We start from the raw sequence: 20023 nt of genomic DNA, 5'->3' as shown, positions 1-20023 counted from the left end.
ATGCATGCATTCGTGCATGCATACATTCATACATACACACATATATACATTCATACATACATACACATACATGCATACATACATATACACAAATACATACATTCATACACACACATTCATACATACATGCATTCGTGCATGCATACATTCATACATACACACACATATATACATTCATACATACACATACATGCATACATACATACACACATTCATACACACATTCATACATACATACATACATTCATGCATACATACATACACACATACATATTACATTCATACATAAATACATACACACACATTCATACATGCATACATTCATACATACATACACACATACATTCATACATACATTCATACATACATATATACATACACATACATTCATACATACACACACATTCATACATACATACACACATACATACATTCATACATACACACACATTCATACATACATACACACATACATACATTCATACATACATACACACATACATACATACATACATTCATACATACATATATACATACACATACATACATTCATACATACATACACACATATATAATATTAAAACAAAAATAGGAAAACCCTTAGTAAGGAGCCTGACAATTGATTAATAAATGGTAACTGTTACTGTTAGAGCTGGATTTTTGGGAGGATGCGTGTGTCATTTACTGTGACGTGAGGAACGTACACAAGACAAAAGTCGAGTGTGCTAAGTGACCAGCGGCCAGGGCTGTACCCCGCCCCCAGGCCAGCAAACAGAGTTTACTGCCCTACAAGCCCCTTGTGTCTTCCAGCTCACTGGTCCTCTTTGACACAGACAGTGGATGTTTTTCCCAGGCTTTGGTGATGCTGTTACTATTGTCAGTAAGTGGACAAGACTCAATCAATCCATTGATCAGTGCTCGTGGCTGGCTCCCTGACCTCAATTCCCTGGGGACCCTGTCCTCCCAGCCGCCTCTGCCCAGGCACAGAGGCTCCCTCAGAGCTTCCCTGTTCCTTAAATAAGCAGCTTGTTAACGAAATCGCAACAGTAACACCTCCCTCGCGCCACCCCGGCCTCCATCTTTCCACGTGATCCTGACGGCTGCTCCCTGCCGGTGCCAAGGAATCCCTTCTCCGTCACTGGGCCACACACAAGGGGGCTGTGAGCGATGGCAGCTGTGCTTCCAGAATGTGCCCTAGGGCGGCGGAGGCCTCAGAGCAGTGCTCATCAGCAGGAGAGGCTAAGCCCTCTGTGAGCCTCGGGGAGTTGAAATGAGAGGCTGAAGAGTGCCAAGCATCCACCAAATGCCAGGCACGTAGTAACTGCTTGAGAAATACCCACTGCCTCACAGGCTGGCCCTGCGACACACACTGTCCCCAGAGAGACCCCGGGCCTGCCTTGGGCAAACCCAGTATGTTTGTCAAAGGCACTCCCTTCTCTCAGACCACCATGTTCCCATCGATTCTGTGGTGACAACTTCCCAGCCAAATGCAGCAGGTGTCTCTGGTCGCCAGGCTGACCGGGGGCCAGGCCGGGGGAACCGAGCTGGGGGTAGGTACTAATTAATGGGGGCAAGGCTGGCACTGAACAAATGTGCAGCATCTGGTTCTCAAAGACGTCCATTATTGACAGCGAACTTCTCGGGTTTTTATATTATCCTCGGCATTTGCATATTATGCACATTTACCAGTCTTTCCTCCCCTTCTTATAAGCATCTCTTCAGGGAAGCTAGCAGCTGTTGGCAGGTGGAGGGGTTGGAAGCAAAGGGGGCTGGCACCACGCTGAGGGCCATTATAGCAGCTCTCTGGGATCCCAGAACGCTGATGGTTTCCTGGGTCCTGCTGGAGTCTGGTGAGACATCTTGAGGGATTCCCATATTCCCCAGTCCCCTTCCTTGATCCCAGCCCCTGGGAAACAGGGAACTCAAGAAAGCAGATCAACCCAGGCTAATGGTGGCTGGGGGCTCTTGGGTTTCCTTACTCATGAACTAGACCTGTTATACCAGCCGGACCTTGGGGTGGGGAGAGACTGTGTGAGAACAGGGAGGTAAGTGAGCCAGGCACTGTGGTTAGCGCCATGTGGGCCTGAGGAGGCTGTCCCTGCTCTGAGGGAAGGACGACGGGAGAGCCAGGCTTTGTGAAGACAGTGTGGGTGTGGAGGGACAGTCAGAGATAAGGCTGAGCCCAGTACCTCATTGGGTGAGTTTAGGCAGGTGGAGCAGGTGGAGGAAGAATGTGTTCTTGTGGGCCCTGTCACGTCACAGCCTGTAGCAAGCTCCCCTGCTCCCCTCCACCTCCTGCGCCCACGCTGGGCACCTACCCCAGCCCTGGGTGTGGCATTTGAAATGTGTGGTGCTGGGTTTGCCGATGACGTCCATCCTTGGCAAGGGCTTCCCCTCACTGAGGCAGGGCCCTGGGAAACATCTTTACCATGCCCACCTCCAGAGTTGTCGGGAGGATGGGGTATACCCAGTTGGTTAAACTGTGATTGTGCCCAGACAGGGACACTCTTATGGAGGTCCCTCTGCCAGCGTGTGGGTGCTGGCAGTGGGATAGCTGGGCATTTCCTGAAACTGGCAAGCACAGCGTTGGGTGAGGTGCCCAAGCCTGTGGCTGTACTTATCAACCAGGGAGCCGCGTGCACAGGAAAAATGGTAGCCGGCAAGTATGCTGCAGATGACACCTCGGAAGCGGGTGTGGGACTGAGGACTGCGACACACATCCCTCCAGCACGCTGCCGTCAGAGGTATGGGTTGGGCCCTGGTCACACAGGGGGGCCAAGCAGAGGGTGGCGGCACCAGTGTCTGCAGGACACAGGAGGAACATTGATTAGCCAGAAATGAGTGCCACACCCTGAGACCTTCAGGCTAGCCTAGAGAGGGGGCAAGTCGGCATAGTTGTCATAGAAACCCAAGTGTTTGTGTAACAGTGTATTTTCCAGAGAACCCTGGCACCCCAGCTCCTGGGAAGCCCACGTTGTTTTTAGAGGTAGATTTGCATGTCATGCATATTTACAATGCCTTTCCCACCACCCACAGGATCCCTGCTGCAGCCAGCAGTGGGGAAGCTTTGGTTCCCCAGTCCTTCCTCAGCTTGCTCCTCCCTCTTGCCCTTCCCCACTTCCCTACTTCTCGAGGGAAGTCAGGAGAGGGGCCAAAGTCACAGCACCGGAATTCAAATCTCAGCCTGGCCCCTGCGGATAACAGGCAGGTAACTTCCTCTCTGAGAGCCTCAGTTTTTCTTCTTGCTAAGAGTACTCTTCTGCGGCCCGCTGGGAGGTCTGAGAAGACAATGCAGGAAGGATGCTGGCATAAGGTACTGCCTTGGGGAAAACCCTGGGAGGTGTCCCTCTCCTGTCTCAGCAGCCTGAGTGCCTCCCTGGGAGAGCGGAGGGATGCCAGGCATCTCCAGTCTGCTTGCCTGAGCAGTGCCCGTTCCCCAAAACCACTTGCTGCCTGGACATTTGTAAACGGGAAGTAAGCTTTCCATTGCACACCTACCCAGGAGGCCTCAGAGGACGCCCTTCTGTCCTCCCATTCTACAGGTCACAAAACTGAGACTGAGAAACCAAGGCATCATTGGCACAAGGGCCAGAATCTGAGCAGCTAGACTAGGGTTTGAACTTAGTCCCTTCACAGAGTCCTGGAAGGAGACACAGGGACCAGTTCACCACAAGAAGAAGCAAGAAGGGGCAGGCAGAGGTTGGAAGTTCACAGTCTTCATTTGTTATCCCTAGGCCTGAGGATACTCTCCTAAACTCCCTGCCACCTCCCCAGGGTCCGCCCAGAAATGGCGCCTCCCACATACCAGCTCCCACACTGCCACGTGTGCAACAGACTTTCCTCCTTCTCAACGTAAGAAACTGAGGCACACAGCATGGCAGGGCAGGAGGAAGACTCCTGGTCTGGGTGTCTCCAAATCTCCACAGAACCCTGATACTCCTTTGAAGAGGAGCACACACTGATATCCGATGAGACCCATGCAGCACCTCTAACCTCTGGTTCTAGGACAACGCAGCCCATCTCCCCATGGAAGAGCATCCCCGGGGCAAGCAAAACACACAGGACCAGCAAAGGTTTGGGTAGCAGGAAAGATAACATGGGACTCAGTGAAATGGCACGCACTCAGAAGTGTGCACGGAAGCCCTGTCTGCATCGCGCAGTGTAGGGATCACTGCACTCTTCTTCAGCTTGGGAAGATGCCGTTCCCACCGACTTATCACTCGGAGCCAAATCCTCCCAGCATATGAAGGAACAAGCAACAACAGAGGGAAGCATCCGGACTTGGAGGGTTCTAAGTCCCCTTGAAGTCCCCAAGTTTGCCTCCTACGGGAAGGCTGCAGGTCCCCGACCCCTCATTCTTCCCTTCTCTAAGATGGTAGCAGGCCCTAGGCCCCTGCTGGCTGTGACACCGGTTAAACCCTGAACTTCCAACACAGGCAAAGACAAAGAAGGCCTCCTGCGCCCAGCGCCACAGACATAGACTGTCACAGGTGGCTTTGACTCTGTAGGGATAGAAAGGATAGAAAGGAGAGTCAAGTCCAGTGGAGGCTGCCCCGGGCTCTGGTGGGGATGAGGGGTGGGAGGAAGCAGTTGCTGGGGCAGTAAAGAGGCTCTGAAATGGACCGCAGTAATGGACACACAGCTCTGTGGATGAGCTAAAGGCCACCCAACAGGACACTTTCATGAGCGAATCATAGGGCACACGAGTTTACGGCTCACTTGGCAAAACCATCCCGACCCCTCTGAAAATAACACCACAGAACTTCCCGGTGGCCATCTGTAATCTGGGAGCCTCTGGCCCCCTTGGGGGAAAACCCACAAAATGTGCTCTCAAGAAGCCCTCTGCCCGGGGTTGGGGATTTAGCTCAGTGGTAGAGCGCTTGCCTAGGAAGCGCAAGGCCCTGGGTTCCGTCCCCAGCTCAAAAAAAAAGAACAAAAAAAAAAAAAAAAAAAAAAGCCCTCTGCCCCAGAGGTCTCGGTGCTTTTGGAAAGCCACCAGACCCCTAACTGGTTCCCACTGGTCCCAGGACCTCTTGGCTATCTCCTTCTCACTGCTGGATACACTGTCTGCCCCTAGGCTTCATGTCTAGCCTCACGGACACTGCTGCTCCCTCCAACTGGGATGCGACCAGGTTAAAGCATCCTCACCGCACCCACAGGTGCAGCACTCATCGTGGAACTTGACACCCAGTAGGCCCTTTACCAACTGAGTGTCAAATGAGAATTACAAACCCTAGTGTGCGGAGTTGGTTCCAGATCAGGGCTGCACTCCCCTCTAACCATGTGATCCTCAGAAGACCAAATAACTACAGTGAGTCTCAATTCCTACCCCGGAGGGCGCATGGAATTAACGGGAATCATGGCGGTGGTGAGTTCTTGATGAAGCGTTTCTCCCTAGCTGTTTCCACATAAGCCCATCTTTCCGGCTACCAAGCTCTGGGCTCATTCCTGACACCTTTCTCTTCGCATATCCAGGCTAAGCCGCGGCCCTGGGCCCACCGCCATGTGGCAGGAAGCTGTACAGCCACACGCTCCGTTACCTCAAGCTCTGACCTGGGTTCCTCATTTTTTTTCTTTTTAAAATTCTTGCTCCCAGACACAGAAACCAGAGAGCTGTCAAGTGAGAATTCATGTCGGCTCTTACCCTCCTCAGCTCTAAAATCTCCAGGGCCCGACTTCACCTCACGTACAAGCACACAAGCCTTCAGCCACCACAGGCAGCCCTGCTCAGTTCAAGCATCCCCTCGCCTTTGCTTTCCTGTGCCAGGCCCACTGGCCTTCACGCTCTTGCTTGACATACAGGCATGCACTTGCCTTGGGGCCTTTGCTCTTCCTTTGCCCTGCACGTTAGTGGTCCAGATATCCTCAAGCCTTCTCTCGCCTCCTTCACAACCTTTCTGGCACCGACAGCTTGACTGGATGAGAGGGCCAGGCCTCCCTGCACACTGGCCAATGGCTGTCAGGATAGCCCCGCAGTGAGGAGTTTTAACTAAACAGCAGAGGCTCAACATAAAACTTCAGGCTCTCGGTTGCTGAGTGGCCCTGGGCAATCTTCTTCATATTTTGGTTTTGCTTTGACCCTAGGTCTTGCTGTGTAACTCTGACTGGCCTGGAACTTGCCATGTAGACCAGGTTGGCTTTGAACTCAAAATGATCAGATTGCCTCTGCCTCCCTAGTGTTATGTTGAAAGGTGTGGCCTGCCCACTTTTCTGGGCAAATTTCTTAACTTCTCTGCTGATATCTAAGATATCAGTGACTTTGAGTGACTCGAAGTCCCCTCCCAGGTTCAGCAGAATACAGGGTGCTGTTATTTTCTGACCGTTCCCCTGAATGTCCTTAGTGTCTAAGTTTTATCACCCAGGCTTGTGGCTTGCCCTTCTCTGCAATGTCATCATCACCAAAGGGGCCTTGCAGCTTGTTGGCTCCTCCCACAAGACGCCCCGCCCCCCCCATCGCAGAGTTCTCACCAGGTCTCACACCCAGTACAGCTGGCATTTGAAGTTGATTAGCAAAGGTTAATTATTAGCAATTATTTCCTATGGTAAGTGGATATTTACTGACCCCCTGACAGGTTCTGGGTTTCTCCTGCTTCCCTCACACAGGCATTTCTCTCCAGCCAACCTCACACCTCAGAGGCCCTATGGCAACTGTGGCCTGCCCTGCTTCCATCTTGAATCCTGTGTGAGTCACAAGCCCAGACTCTTACCCCTTCTGCCATCCTCTAACCTGATCACCTTCCTGGGCTACCATCAAGTGACCAGGGGCTCTTCTGCCCCCTTTCCTCACCTTTCATCTTCTACATAAAAATTCTGCCCATGTCTTGAAGACACATCTTTCAAATGACCCCGACCCCTAGAGCCATCTTGCAGGCCCACCTCTGCTCCAAGCACTGCTCTCTCCTGCTGCCCCGCTGCCTCCCGCACCCACTTCTGTGGAAGGATTCTTTTAAGACCTTGATTGGAATGAGGCTCGTGCCACAGCTGGGAGGTCGAGTTCTTGGCAGCTCCAGGTCACGGGGACAAGGGCATTCCGACAGACTCGCCAGCCTTCCTCCAAAGCTATTGGTCTTACCCTCCCATGCAGTTAAAGTAGTGTTTGTTGTCCAAAACTTCAATTTGCAAAACAGACTTACACTGGAGCTTTTAGCTCAATAAACTTGAAATGGGAACGCGGTTTCTAAAAGCAGCCCAGACAGCTCCTCCTGTCCCAGGCACTCTGCTGGCCTGGCCTGCCTCCGAAAGACACTCCCTCCGTCCTCAGGTCTTCTCACTCAATGCCAAGGCGGTGACCTTCTGGCCTGCACGGCTCAGTGGCATGCACACTGACCTCCCAAATCCCTCAACCCAAAGCCTAGGTTCCTCAGCCTGTTCCACAAAGCCCCTCTCCCAGCTGCCTCCTAGCCTCACCTCAGGCTCCTCAGGACACATTCAAATACCCAAACGTGCCCCACCCCCTCCTTGCAGTCCACTTCTCCCCATGATGTCACCAATCATGGGATTCCCTGAAGCAGAAATACAGGCACCATTCCAACTCCCTCCTGCCCATTTCCTCACAAAGCCTGCTTCCTGCCTCTGTCCCATATCTTCCAGACTACGACTGTCTCTCCTATCCTACCATGTATCTCCCTCAGAGCACTGGAACACAAGCCATTTGGCTACCATTCACCACCAAGATACCTGCTCCTAGTCTACTGGTCCATACTGGCTGTCCCTAAATCCTCATAGCCCATTCTCCAGGCCACCATTATAACTAAAGTCTCCTTCACAGGTCATTATGACATGAAAACTGACATGGACCTCATTCTTAGTCTCACGATTCTCACTCAGGAGCTGGACTGTGAGGAAGGAAACCTGTGTAACCTCGGGGCTGAACGAGGCAAACATAAGAAGGAGGCCTGTGCTACAGGATGGAGGTGGGACCGGACCAGGCAGAGGGCAGGATGGAAGGGTCCACTATGGCTGACTCCAAAGGTACCCAGAGGACCAAGTGAGGCATGGGACCTTCTCAAGCATGAACTCTGGAGCCTGTGGTCAGATCCAGTGACACTTGGTAGCCACTGATGGTGGAGGGGTGGTGACCTCAGTGTTCCCTCTGTGAAGTGGGAATGTCTCTCACTCAGGTCTGATGTGAGAGTCACAGCCCCTGCGTAGCCATCTTTCCCAGCACCGTGGCTGCTTTGGCCTCCCCGTCTTCCAGGGGAGGCATCCAGAGACCCCTTAGTAAACCCTCAAACCTCAGGGAGTACTGAGAGCATGCTTGGTTCTATTCACACATCACCGGTAAAGCTTTGCTTAAAGGTAGGCAGAGCAGGAATTAAAAACAATAACTAATAATAAAGTAGAATTATAACAATACACTATAATAAAAGGTATGCAAATGCACCCTCTCCCTCTCTCAAAATATCTTATTGTACTGAAGGTCTTGACAATCTTAGCACACAAGCAGTGTGGCTAGGAGGGTGAAGAACTGTGAACACCCACCAGGCAGCTGGCAGCCAGCAGAACGCTTTGCCCAGAGCAGGCGCCACTGGGCCTTAGCTGTTAACTCCGTGCTCACTGGCTGGCGGGGCTTGGTTGTGTCTGTAGGATGCAGCGGACTGGCTAGAGCCTAGGACTGGGAAGAGAGGCCAGCTTCAGCTCTAAATTCTGTCTAGCCCTTCCTTGCCTCCTGCCCTGAGCCAGTCTTACCTGCTGTGGCCAGAGTCCCAGATCCATGCTCAGTAGCCATGAGACCCAACTGCCACTCCTGATTTGGAGAAGCGGAAGCAGTTGCCCCAAGCTGGAAATGGGAGCTAGAGCCAGGTGGGGAGGCTCCCCTCTGAGTGGCTGATCTGAACACCTGTCACCTCTCACAGCTACAGAACAAGGCTTGTCAGCAGTCACAGCATATCTTGACATGTTACTCCTCTTCCAGAGGCCCCTGCTTCTTCCTCTACCCGTCACAGCTCTGAAGGCTGCTGGTCACCCATTGTGCAGCGGAGGGCACTGTGTGACCTCAGGTTGTACATGGTAAGTGAATGCCTGGGCAGGGGCAAACTCCCGTGAGTCACAATTGGGCCCGAGGATTCTCCCCAGAGTTAGAAGTGTCCCCTGTGATCCCACATCCCATGGTTGCACAATGTCCAAGTGTGAAGGACGATGTATGTAACAGAACTACTCTGACCCACGCTGTCCACACGGGGTCACAGCTCGATGGGCTTGCAGAACCAAATCTATAAAGTCTGACAACAGTGCACAGCTCGTGCCTACTCTCCTGCTGGCTCGGGACTGGGTGGTCTTTGGCACTACAGCCTCAGACCCCATTTCCAGGGTGCTCACAATTTGCTAAATGTTGCTAGAAAGCCACACCACGAACCACTGGCTGGCTGGCTGGCTTTCAACTCCAAGGCTAAGCCACACCCTCTACTTAGCTGCTTGTCTACAGCCCAAGGTCACTCAAGAAGCAGCTGGCAGCCTCCTGCCCTGGGCCAGGTGTGGACAAGAGCCAGACGTGCTTGACTCTGTTCTCACAGAACAGTGTGGTGAGGGTGCACCTTACACTGATGTTCAAGACAATCGCAGGATCTGGAGGGGCCGGGGAAGGCCACAGAGAGCAAGCCCACTGCTCAGGCACCCCGACCTTTCACACCCAGCACTTTATGCATTCTCATCTGTGTTTTGCCTCACAGCCACGCCACCCCTTGGAAGCCTCATCCAAGTCTTCAGGACTTTGGCGCAAATACAGAGAACACAGTGCCCTGCACACAAACATTTGGGCTCCTACTCCGTACGTGGCCCTAAACTGGGCCACAATGAGGACAAGATGAGTCAGGCAGTGTCCCTGGAACACCCAATCCTATGGGGGTGGCAGATATGTAAACACATCACAGTCCACAGTGATGGGTAGAACAGGGCGGGGGGAGCCAGCAGCCAGCTTGGGGGTGGGACTGGGCCCAGGAAGAGCCACAGAAAGACACCAGGTAGAAACAAACAGGGACAATGAACGCCACATTTGGGAGCTGTATAAAAAGTGGGGAGACAGTCTGTAGACTTCAGGGAAGGAGGGGGACAGGGAGAGAGGGACAGGCGTGGAACTCAATCTTCCTTGGAGGCAGTGGGGACCCAAGCACTTGGTGGGTTTCCTGTGGAAAATAAGCAACCCACCACTCAGTGGGGCAGACTGGAGGTGGTGGTGAGACCAGGCAGAAAGCAATGAAGGTGCCCTCTCTCTCTGGGGTTTGAGTCAGGATGCACTGAGCTCTAGAAGCCAACGAAGTGGGTGGGGTCTAGAATGCAGACTCCTGAGTCCCTCGGATCCCCAGCTCTCAGACTTGGGGGTGTGTGTTCTAATCCTGCCAGAAGCAGGAGGGTCAGAAGTTTAAGGTAATTCTCAGCTTCACGTCGAAATGAAGGCAGCCTAGGATACACGAGACTGTTTCAAAAACGAACAGCTAGGTGGTGGTGTCCAGTGCATGGCAGGCAGATCTCAGAGTTTAGGGCTAGCCTGGTCTATGGAGTGAGTTCCAGGACAGCCAGTGCTACACAGAGAAACACTGTCTCAAAAAAAAACAAAAAAAAAAAACAAAAAAAAAATAAATAAATAGAAAAACAACAACAAAAAGCCAAAAACCAAACCAAACCAAAACAAAAACCAAAAAAAAAAAACAAACTAGGGAGATGATTTAGGACCATGGTAAAGGACCATGTAAAAGCTAGGCATTACAGTGTATGTCTGTAACCTCAGAGAGCTCTCTCTCTCTCTCTCTCTCTCTGCGTGTGTGTGTGTGTGTGTGTGTGTGTGTGTGTGTGTGTGTGTGTGTGTGTGTGTGAGACAGAGACAGAGGGAGGGGTGTGTGGTCTGTGTACTGGCATAGCACTGGCGCTCACTGGCCTTACATCAACCTCTGGCCTTCACACATTCCGGTACACACGCACACACTAAAAAAAAAAAAAAACTACAGAAACCATTCAGACTCCAGTTGTAGTGGCCCACAGGGGAAGGAGGTGGTAGGGAACAGCCTCTGGCCCTCAGTTCTGATGAGAAGGGGATAAGGGTCATGGAGCCCCTGACTTTCAGCTATAACATGGTCAAGCGCACCCTTCTTTAGGGGCCAATGGCAAACATCCCGGGCTCACAGGACCAGCGGCCCTCCGTCCAAGGCAGACACAGATAGCCTCCTCCACACCTCAACTGTGCAGTGGCTGGCTTCCCCTGTGACCACAGACACACAGTCAACGGTACTGCTCATCTCAGCCACAAGCCAAAAAACGTCCGAATTCTCCATCCAGGTCGGAATGGAGTAGTTGACAGAGCACTTGAGAGGGATAAGATCCAAGGTGCTCAAAAATGGAGACGAAGGCCAAGACTTTAAGCTGAGGGCCAGAAGCTCACTCAACACCAGATTATATCTTGCTCCGTGCTTCTATTTAAATGACCTCTCTAGAAAAGGCACAACTAAAGAAGCCAATGGCCTGGAGTGGGGGCGGGGATTGGCTGCCTCGGGCAACTGTGCTGCATGGCGTGCATGTGAAATCTCAGGATGAGTGCGTACAACGGCCGGTATGTCAGCGGCACTTTTTGGAAGTACCCGGGGAGGGGTGGGTCCAGGGCACGCTCCAGAGGACGATGCCATCATGTTCAGTCCAGGGAGGCCTGAGGGCCAGCATGGAAGTCACTCAGGACAATCTAAGCAGGTAGGATACTGAATGGGAGGTCTCCAGGCAGAGTCCAGGGACGGGACTGGAAGCCTCAGGCCTCAGGGATCCAGGGGGTTGGTGTCTCCCCTGGGAGAGGCTGGCCTCGGCTGCCGGCCAGCACAGAACTCTGTCCTCCCCACGATGCTGCTGGCTTCACAGGCTGCTCTCCACAGCTGTCAATGGGGGAAAGCGGCTCCTGGATGCCACTCTATTGCTGTCAGTGGAGGCCTCCCTCATGGTCACAGGGTAAGGAGTCAGCTAGCATAGGACAGCTATCCCTACACCTGGGAGTTAGAAACTCCTATGTGGGACAGGAGCACATTTCTATCTTGCTTGACCTGTTATTTGGGAGCCTGTCACCTGGAGGCCGAGACTCGCAGCTTTTCCATGAAAACCGCCACTTCAAGCTCTGACTGGGAAACCTATTCCAGAGAAGGCCACATCTGACTTGTTCTCCATAACTCCCAGGGCCAGCCCGCAGTACGTGCTTACTACACACCTGCTGAAGACGCGGCAAAGGAACAGAAGAGTACAGATCCTACTGGCCATGTTCAGTCCCCCTTCCCCGCCTGGCCCATCCGCCCAGCTCCTCTCACGCCTGCTCTGTGGACTGTAGAGTTCGTCTTCCCTTCCCCACTGCAGTCACTCTCCTCACCCAGCACCACCGGTGAGCTTCATGCAGTGAGCAGGCCAGGGCCCTGCCTCTCCTGGCAGCCCTGGCCTTGGGCGGGGGCAGGCAGTGTTGCCCACAGACTGCACAGCGCCTGTCCCAACATCCATGAGTACTGCCCAACATCTGGCACATCTGGCTGCCACACAGAGCCCAGCGGGAGCAAGAAAGGGTGGCCTATGCACCTGCTCAGGGAAAGAAGAAAGGTTGGGGGCAAAGGTCCCCACACATCATGGTCTCAGGGCTGGGATGTCCTCTCAGGGTACCCTGATGACAGCCTATTTCTCCCCCCAGAGGCTCCAGCGTCATCATCAAAGATTCCATTAGAAGGAGCCTCGTTTCCATAATCAGTGCCTCCCATAATCAACCTGCCTTTGCCCACTGCGGGATTCATTTCAGTGAAACAGACTTCAAGGTCAGAGTATGACTCAGTTTCTAGAGCAGAGAGGTGGGCGGCTGGGGACTTTTGGGGCTGGCAGGCGTGAGCTGGGGTCAGGGTGGGGTCTAGAGGTCTGGAACTCCTCGCGCTGTGTACCAGGGAAGCAAGCGAGAAAACAAAGGGGCTTGTGTAAGACACAGCACTGCAGATAAGCCACCTCTTCTGCGTAGGTCTGCAGCTCCCCAGCCCACTCCACACTCCAGGCACAACCTGTTTCTCCTGCCTGCACCATGTCGTGGGCTCTGCTCCTTCATCCACAGCACCATCTGCCAATCTCAGCTGTGAGCATCCTCCTCACTCGGCATGCCCTCCGTGGGAGGCCGCGGCCCGCCAGAGGCCTTCCCTGTGGCTCTGCTTGGGCCAGGGTGCTGGTGCCAAGCTCTCAGTGCCTGCCCACTGAGGACTGTGCAGAACCGGCTCATCAGCCCACCAGTCCCGGGGATGTAAGCAGCTCTTCCTGAGCCTCCCAGGCAGCTGTCCTGCCCTCCCCAGGATCCAGTGTGGGGTCACAGCCCTGCACACATCGCAAGCTCTGCCCAGAGGATTCCAATGCAGGATAAATTGCGAGGCGGGCCTTCTGGCCATGTAGGTGGGGAGCAAACATCTTCAGAACGAAGAGTGGAACAGATCGGGAATCTGTCCTGAGCACCTGGAGAAAGCCCCGGTGGTGGCCTGGCCGGTGATTCTGCTGTTCACTAATGCAGCTACTCACACGCGTTTACCAAGGCGCTGACAACAGGTGACACTAACTACTGCTGACACGGGTGCTCCCACCACGGGTGCTCCCCCCAGCGAAGCTCAGGCCTGTCCCGTCTAAATCCATCTTCCTACTCACCCTGTGCTGTGAGTCCTGGCTTCTCCTATTTCACAGACAAGCAGCCAAGTCTCGTAGCTGGAGAGTGTAGGGCTGGGTCTGAACCCGGTCCAACTGTATCCATGTCCACAAGATGTACCGTGACCATGAGCCTTAGCCTGGATTTCGGTGTCTACCCACGGTGGATAGAGTGGGTGTACTGAGACAAACTCCACACGCTCGTCACATATCCAGCCAGAAGGAAGCCAGGTTCTTCCAGAATCAGGTTTCCAGGCAGCTAGTGCAGGTCCCCAAGGATGCTCACTTTGCTTTAACATTTCCATCTACATAATGGAGCAGTAAGGTCAGCCTCCCCTTACTGCAGGGACACTCCAAGAACCTAGCCTTCCCTTTCCTGTGGCCTTGATTTCCCCAATTGTACAGTGATTGGGAACAGAATCAATCCCATCAAATCTCTCACCAGGGCTTCCCAAGGCCACACGAACCTGAGCTTTGGGAGTGCTTTCCTGCACTGTCTCCATGGTGATGCTAAGGCCTAGAGAGGGGGCGGCAGTATCTGGGCATGTAGGTGGCTCCAGGAGGAGCTTGGATGGGGGCTCACTATGTCCAGTAAACTCTATGCCTGGGCAAAACGGCCCTTTGGCTTTGGGGACTCTCTCAGAGCCTGCTGTCTCCACAAGGCAGGTAAGGACCAGCGAGTTAAACAGCTCAAGCGTCTGGACGCTGGCCATGGTGCTGAAACTACAGCATTTCCAAGAGTGGGCTCTGCCCGGCAGCCAGGCTTGCCGGCTGGGGATCAGGAAGACTGAATGATGCAGAGGGACATAGAGGAAAGCACAGCTGGCTGTGACATTTTGCACCAGGTCATCTGTTGGAATGCAGAGGCAGACTCAACGGATAGAGAAGCCCAGGGTGCCAGCTCTCAGTGTGAGGCGGTAGATGACGAGCGTTGGGAAGGTGACATGAACAGGGTACTGATTGACCCTTGTGTTCCCCAAGGGTTTGTCTGTCCCTAGGAAATAGAGGTAAAGCTAGCTATTCAAGGTCACATAGCTAGTGAAGTAGAAAACAGGAATCAACCCAGTTAACCTTAAAAATCATCAAATCTATCCCCTCTCCATTGCCAGTATCTTGCTGGGGAGTTCAAGCCAGAAAGGGCCCAATTTACCACGATTTATCTGGAAAGCTTCCCAGAATAGGCCTCTTCAATCCACTCCAAGCCTGGCTCCCTGGCACCGTGAGCAGGAATTCCCACCTATGCTGCTAGAGTCACAGACTAGCAGCTCTCTTCATGACAGTCTATCTACCCTGCTGGAAGGTCCTCTGTCAAGGCAGAGACATGAATGGTCCAGAAACAGTGCATACCAGTTGTGGGTCAAAGGCTGGTAGCCACATGGTCCCTGTTAGCACCCTTGCCGTAAGGCATCTGAGGACCAGCAGAGGGGAGCACAGCAGGGTCCCTCCAGACCCAAGTATACTCCTAGCCTGATCCTGCCCTCGGTTTCTGATGAGTAGAGTAGATACTCACACGCATGCATCCGCAGGTGTGGTTCAAATCCACTAGATTGGGAGTTGGGGACTCCCGGGAGCCTCAAACATCCAATTCTTGCTTTGAGGAGATGTAGCCTTGGGATCCAAAAGGAATGGGATCCAGGGAGGAGATTAAAAGTGGGTGGGACCAAAAGTCAGCTCCTTCCCAGCTGAGTGACCATGAGAGGCTCAAGGGTGTCTGTCTCATGGGATAGAACTTTTATAAAACAGGACTCCTGGCTCTGTGTGAGGAGTATGGGAACATGGGACCAAGCCATTTAAATCAGTGGCTGCCCAGTAGAAGCCCCGTAAGTGTTGCAATACAGAATGCCATACTAGACTCCAGCCCTCGGGGTTGGGCTCTCCTCTATCACACCCATGTCAGAGGATATCCACAACTGCTACCTCTCCAGACTACACTTCCCCAAGTGCTCCCCCCAATTCGTTCTCATGAGGAGGATGGAGGGGCCTTCGTGAATTGGAGAGGGGGTTGTTGCCTCCTTCCCAAGAAGGAGATCTAAACTTCTGACTGAGTCAGGAGGCTCTTTAGGGACTTTCCCCACCCTTGCTCAATTCCTAGCACCATGTCCCTCGCTCTCCCTCAACACCCCACAGCAACCAGCTCCCCACTCTTCCCTCCCTGAGGTAGGCTTCCCTTCCTTCCTTCCCCAGCTGAGTTAAGTTCTCGGTGCTGCCACAGGGTCACTTTCCCCAGCACTCACACAACTGGCTCCTCATCCTTTGGCTTCACCTGTGTCACCCACCAGAGAGGCTTTCCCTGGCCTCCCGGAGTCCGAGGCATCCAGTGCCACACACTAGCTTTGGCTGGCTTTACGTCTCTTCTGTCAGTCAGGCCAGAAAATGCCCCTGCCAGAAATTGAGACAACTGTCCCTCTGCCATAGGGTCCAAGGCTTGCCACCTGACCTCAGTGACAGAGGTGACAGCTGAGCCCCTCCCTTCCAGTCCGCTGCCGCCATCCAGGCCCCACCCAGTGCTGACCCACTTTTAGAGCTTCTCTGAGATCAGATGGTTACTCCCTGAGGGACCCAATCCCGTAGATCATAGCTGATTCTACTGAGGGGGGCTGGCTGCTGGCGCCCATGTACTCTATGGCCATTAATCAACGTCACTAAAATGGAGGATGTCATGGGGCCTTTGGGGGTGGGGTAGCCTTGAAGGCCTGGGAAGGCCTGGGAAGGTGGCGGGTTGAGGCCTCCAGCCTGACACCTGGCCGGTGCATCCCATCTGTCCCTCAGTGTGCCCCTTCCTTCCTCCCTGCGGACACACTGCACAGCGTCTCTCAGCACACAGAGAGCCACACTGCACTCAACTCTATCAAAGAGGAAACTGAGGCCCAGAGAGGGGCCCAAAACACAGAAAGATTGTGAGGCTCCTGGCCTGAAGGCTTCTAACCTTTGCCTTCTTGGTGAAGAGATCCCACTCAGGCAGAGGGCAGGGGACACTCTCAAGCCCAGGATCACTTGTTCTGGATGCCTGGTGAGTGTTCCCACCTACTCCCTGAACCTCAGAGGTCTGCTTCCCAGTCAGACTCTTGGTCCTGACGCTCTGACCCAATGCTCTGTCTCTGCCTGCTCTCAATGAGAGAAACTAGAAGACCGGATAAGGTGTCTATAGGGAACTGAGCGTGAATGGCCAGCTGATGGAAGGTGGGCTGCCATGGTGCCCACTGAGTTCTGAAGACAATGTGCCTGCCGCTTTGGGAAACACTGGAAGGTCAGAGTACGAGGATGGGGGAGCTCCTCCTCCACAGACTCGGTGGCTCTTAAAAAAGAGGGTTTTCCCATCTCTGCCAACCCAGTATTTACTAAGTGCCTACTGTATGCACCAGAGTAGACTACCAGGAGCGCAGGCTCTGCCTCAGATCATACTCACCTCCTGCAGGAAGAAAGTGACCTTTGAGTTGAGGGGCCTCCCAGGACTGCTTCCTCATATCTAACCTATGAGCAGAGGGAACAGTTCCACATTCAGAGGGTGACAGTGGGGACAGAGTTCTGTGCAGTAGGGCCATCATGCCTGCACACAATGTGTACCTGACAAGAGCCAGGGGCAGGACAGTCATTGAGACCCATGACTCTCTGAGCTACTGGCCTGATTATGTTGTGATTTGTGTACCAAGGGCCTGGGACAGAGGAAACCCCAGGTCCCACAAGATTCCTGTCGGGAACAAGGGGTGAGAAGCTTGAAGGATTAGAGCTGGCAGCAGATCCTACTGAGGAGGGATGGCTGGGCACACCTCGAGAAGCGTCAAGAATCTGACACTTGCAGCTAGGGAAGAATGAACTGGGCCTCAAACTCCCTTCTCTCCTCAGAGGAAGCCAGCAGTGAAACTGGCTGTCTACTCTGGGAGGCCCGGCTTGTAGGGAGGTGAGAGGTGCTCAGGGCTCAACCTTCCGGAATTGACCTTGGCTGTTGTCTCTTCCCCTCATCCCCTGGGGCTGACTCAATGCTACCCAGTGGTACCTGACTCACCCCTTCAGTGACAGCCACTTATGCCACCCCCTCCGCCTCCCAGTCCCAGTAACAGAGCTCTTCAGCTCACACCCAACCCCTTTCTCAACAGCCCCCAGAGAGCTGCCAAGGGGCCTGGCCTCCCAGAAGTCTGGGTCCCTCCTGAGAGGCTAGAGGGAGTCCTTTCTGAGAAGCAAGCCCTTCTCTCTCTTCTCAGTCCTGCAGCTCACACCTTTGGATAGCTAAGACGTGAGCCAGCCAGCACTGAGCCCTGGCTAGGCTACCATGTGTCCAGGGACACAAGTGCGGTAGCTTACAAGGAGCCTCCACTGGCTTCCTTCATAAGCCGTCCTATCCCCACCACCTATGCCCCAGGGATGGTGAATCACTCAGCCCCTGCTCCCTGGGAACAGCCACGTGAGGTGAATCACAAGACAGAGCTGGGTAGCCCTGGCCCAGATCTTGAGTGTATGTGGGTGCTCTAGGGACACCCCACTTTCATCCTGTCCTTACTTCCAGAACAGGCAGACGTTCCCGAGGCAGGGGCAGTGAGCACACGCTTGTGGGTAGCTCAGGCTTGTGGGTAACCAGAAGGAGGAGGTGACATCAGAGCTCCAGTTTGAGGCTCTGTTTCCTGGAGAATGTTGGGAACTAGGTCTCCTCGTGTTCAGGTTGGGTGAGGGGGTATTCGCAATGGCAGTCAGCCACAAATAAGCTAAATGGGACAGCCTTGGCTACTCCTGATTCCTGCCTCCCCTCCTCCCTCTGCCTCCTCTGTCCTGCTCTGAGACGCTGGGAGATTTCCCACCCGCTACTCACTTCCTGACATTTTTGCCAGGGCTGTGGATGGAGGTGAAGCCATGACTGGGGCTCCGGCTCTCCATAGGCTCCTCCTCAGCTTGCCTCAAGAACCACACATGGTTCTTGCTGATGTCTCCAACTGGAGCTGGTGCTCAGTCTACCCTGCCCTGCTACCTTCGCTAACCCAGTGGCCAGAGAGAGCATCTCGAAACCACACACCTCAAGCCCTGTGGAGCTCTCACTCTAAGGATGCTGCAGAACCTCCAGAGGCTGCAGAGTTCCCACCCTTTCAGCACAATCCTCCCTCCTCCTCGGGTTCCCCTACTAGGGGAATTCCTACCACACACAAGGTGTTCCCTGTGCCTCTTTACCATACGACCAGGACGGGCTTCCTGCCTTTTCACCTGGGCAGCTGTTACATGCTTTCCAGAGAGAAGCTCAAATGACACTTCCCAAAAATAAGCCCCCAAACCTTGCCTGAGCATGGGTCCTCTGTTTGCCTGGCTGCATTTAATTATTTGATGGCTCCACCTGGGAAGGTGATTTCTGAGGGCAGAGGCCAGGCTACCCCGGGCCTTGCACACAGCTGACACTCAATATATGTTTACTAAATGAATGACTGGTGGTTTTTTTTTTTTTTACTATCGTTCTAGCAGCTTCCAGATGGGCCTCCCTGCCACCCCCCTGTTACTCATGGCTGGGTCCCCGCCAGCACCCAGCTCTCTGCAGACAAGGATCCCCACACATGTCCAGCTCCAGCGGCCGTGTCACACAGCCTGAGGAGCCCCCTTCACAGCCCCCGCCCCATCCCACAGCATCCTGGACAGCCAGGGACCCTGAGGTTCAAGCGCAGAAGCTGCTGGTCTACACGCCTTCAGACCACCAAGACCCCAAGCCTTTTCTTCCTGCCCTCCCTCCCTCCCCTCTCAGGGCTTCAGCATCCTCTTTGGACAGGCCAAGCTCCATTCCTTCCTGATGTAATGGTAAAGATAAAGAAAGAAAGGACAGGAAGCCACTGAGGGGACCACAGCAGCCCCTAAATCCTAGCCCAGGTGGCAGGCAACAAGCAGCCTGAGCCTTGTTCGCTAGGAGAGGTAACAAGGGCCTAGAGGCCCCTCCCCAGAAACACATGCTAAGTCTGAGCTTAAGACATCTAGGGAGGGGCTTCCCTGCTAAGTGCAGTTTCTAAAGCTGTTATATCCTGGAACCCAAGTACCCACCATGGCAGGGGCAAAGACCCAAGTAGAGGGGCCCGTTTTGGCTCCTGTCATCTTGGAGCTACGTCCTTTTTACCTGGCCCTCCACTCCTTCCTCCACAGCTGTGTGGGTACCTGCACCAGCAATTCCTGTCCCCACCAGCATGGTGGTAGGGTGGTCATGCCATTTGAAGGGCTTTCTGGATGGGTGGGTGCTGCCAGGAAGCTCTGTCATTTCTGACTGCCTCAGCGTTGGATCAAGTCTTGCCTCCAGAGGGCTTCCGAGTCAGCCTGGGGGGTTCAGTCTGAGCTTTATCCCTGGCACACGCTAAGCATCATCTTCTAGCTTGTGAAATGGATTGGGTGTCCCCAGCCGGCCTGGGGACACCACTGCATTAAGCCTTACTCTCAAAACTCTCCAGCCCCT

The 20023-nt window shown here is 53.7% G+C and overlaps 1 protein-coding gene across 3 annotated transcripts in view; it reads right to left on the bottom strand.

Annotated features, from left to right (window-relative positions):
* Dlgap4 (DLG associated protein 4) overlaps positions 1-20023 on the bottom strand; it is a 146299-nt gene that overhangs the window by 92965 nt on the left and 33311 nt on the right. For all 3 annotated transcript variants that reach the window (XM_032904600.1, XM_032904599.1, XM_032904598.1), the window contains exon 2: positions 2622-2802. The gene's annotated coding sequence lies outside the window, so the exon portion shown is untranslated. The remainder of the gene's footprint in view (positions 1-2621; positions 2803-20023) is intronic.

This window comes from Rattus rattus, chromosome 5, assembly GCF_011064425.1.
Source record: "Rattus rattus isolate New Zealand chromosome 5, Rrattus_CSIRO_v1, whole genome shotgun sequence".
In the NCBI taxonomy this organism is placed as follows: domain Eukaryota; kingdom Metazoa; phylum Chordata; class Mammalia; order Rodentia; family Muridae; genus Rattus; species Rattus rattus.
The sequence above is the reverse complement of the archived record's forward strand: the minus strand, read 5'-3'. Positions and strand labels throughout refer to the sequence as shown.